This window comes from Sorex fumeus, unplaced genomic scaffold (assembly GCF_029834395.1).
Source record: "Sorex fumeus unplaced genomic scaffold, SorFum_2.1 ptg000078l, whole genome shotgun sequence".
In the NCBI taxonomy this organism is placed as follows: domain Eukaryota; kingdom Metazoa; phylum Chordata; class Mammalia; order Eulipotyphla; family Soricidae; genus Sorex; species Sorex fumeus.
The window spans coordinates 818,608-821,242 of record NW_026606135.1 but is presented as its reverse complement, the minus strand read 5'-3'; the positions used below and the strand labels follow the sequence as shown (position 1 = coordinate 821,242).

The window sequence follows — 2,635 nt, the reverse complement described above, 5'->3', positions numbered from 1 at the left end:
TAGCACAGCGGGTAGGGCGTCTGCCTTGCACGCAGCCAACATGGCCGACCCGAGTTCGATTCCTCCGCCCCTCTCGGAGAGCCCGGCAAGCTCCCGAGAGTATTCGATATGCAGACACAGTAACAACAAAAGTCTCCAATGGAGACGTTACTGGGCCCGCTCGAGCAAATCGACGATCAACGGGAGGACCTTTACTTTACTTTACCCTTAATTTATACTATGCAGCATTCTCTATAACTCAATATTTTTTTCCTTAAATTTTTATTAGTGAAACACCATGAGGTACAGTTGTAGACTTACCAATTTTTGTGCTTGGGTTTCAGTTATACAATGATCAAATACCCAAAAAATATGAAACACTTCACGAATTTGCACGTCATCATTGCGCAGGGGCCATGCTAATCTTCTCTGTATCGTTCTAATTTTTATAACTCAATATTTTGAAATCATTTAGTATCTCAGGTTGACTGTGCTGTTCATAGTAAGTGATAATCTAAGTTTTGTATAGCTATATATATTTTTTTGCAATGTCAGGAATAGAACCCAGCTCTTTATACATGTAAGAAAAGTACTTTATATTTGAGTCTATTCCCTAGCTGTTTTTTTAAAATCATAACATAAATATATAAGGGAAATAAGTTTTAGAACTGATTTAACAGGAATTAAAAATAACTAAGCACAGCGGTAGGGCATTTGCCTTGCACGCAGCCAACATGGCCGACCCAAGTTCGATCCTCCGCCCCTCTCGGAGAGCCCGGCAAGCTCCCGAGAGTATTCGATATGCCAGACACAGTAACAACAAAGTCTCCAATGGAGACGTTACTGGGCCCGCTCGAGCAAATCGATGATCAACGGGAGGGCCTTTACTTACTTTTACTTACTATAAATTCAGCTTTCTTACAGTCCTCTGGTGATGACTTACTGGAATTTTAATTTTTTCATACCACAGACACTCTCATTCATTTCCTACCACAAAACCCTGGGCGTGGCCCAATCAAACATTTTAACACTATTTGTAAGGAATAAAAGGAAAACTTTTAGCAGATTAACATTTGACTGAAAACCACAAAACACCTAAAATACCAACAAAATAAGCATTAACATACTCAAAAATAACGTGTGAATTCATTTCATGTGTAAAAAGAAAACAGGTCATGTTTCATAATATGGGGACTAGCAGAAACAATTTTACTGGCAGAACTGTTTCTATCTTGGGAAAACTTCATGAATGAAAAGTAATTCTACATGACCTAGAAACCAAATAGAAAAAATGGCAAGTAACCTCAGATATGTATTAGACATACATTTCTCAACCTTTTCCCAGCACAGCTGCCTTTCAACCTGGTTTCCTTCCTGTGCCTCCCTACCACCCCCACCCCCCACCCCCATCCTACTACCTGACTGCCTAGATTCATGTCATGGGTTCCCATTTCCACCATCTCACCTGTTGCCCCTGGCAAAGCCACTTCAGAAACACTAACCCATTCTAGATTTCATGTCTATTTAAGAGAATTAGAAGCAAAAAAAAGTCAAAGAAAATGAATGTTAAAATCAAACTTCAGAATGAGACCAAATGGAGAGGGTGTAAAAGGGAAGGTGGCTTAAGACAGTTGAAAAATCTCAACATTACATTTGGACTAAACACGTAATAAATGATAGGATAGTTAATAATATAAAATATGACAACAAATGAAATTCTTGAATAAAATTAGACTTCTAGAGGACAGTTTTTCAAAGGGAAACGAAGATATGGAACTAAGAATGAAATATAACATAAAAGCAAAGATGAGAACAGTGTAAGAGAATTCCAAAATGAAATGAAAATTGAGGGGGGAAGGCACTGAAAAGGAAATTTTGCTATGGGAAAGCCAAAGGATGAATAGAACAAGAGCAATCCTGACTCACAAAGTATGATGTTAAAAACCATACATGAGGACTGGACAGAGTTTTTACTGTGCTGAGCTCATGCGAGGGCTCAGGATGGATCCCTAGCACCACATGGTACCCTGGAGCACCATCATAAACCAGATCTGAGCAATACATTAGAATTTCACTAGTCTTCTTGTATTAAGCTATTATTTACATGTGATGCTTGGTAACAATGAAACAACAGTTAAAACATGTCTCCTTGTTATGCAGCATCCTTGCCTCGGAGTGCCAGTATTTTTCAAGCAAAAATTATCCACTACTCCAACATTTCCTAGGAAAATAATGATGCTTAATTAAAATGAAAAAAAAAGTTTTTGGTCACTTACAAAGACTGAATCTGAAACAACAAACAAGTGCTCAATCAGGCCTTGGAATGTGTAAAGTATCAATGTGAATTCTGAAAAACCCAACCAAATAAATAGCTGTGGAAATAAAATATCTCTGAGGAAAAAAATAGACTATGACCCAAATCAATATCAAGTACACATAAAGATTTACATTATGAACTTTATTTTTATTGATTATGCCAACATTTTCAAGAAAGACTTTACATCCAATTTTTATAATCCATTTTACAAGCAAATTCTAATATACAATTATTACTCTGAACGGTTTTATAAATGAATGGGAAAAACAATATAGTAAATATTAAATAATGTGTTTTGTTTTTCCTTAGTAATGGCAGACTTTAAATTCATAGGTCAGA

General features: G+C 36.7%; 1 pseudogene; it reads right to left on the bottom strand.

Moving 5' to 3' along the window:
* Positions 1 to 345: 345 nt before the first annotated feature.
* On the bottom strand, positions 346 to 445 carry LOC130038693 (uncharacterized; annotated as a pseudogene).
* Positions 446 to 2,635: the final 2,190 nt, after the last annotated feature.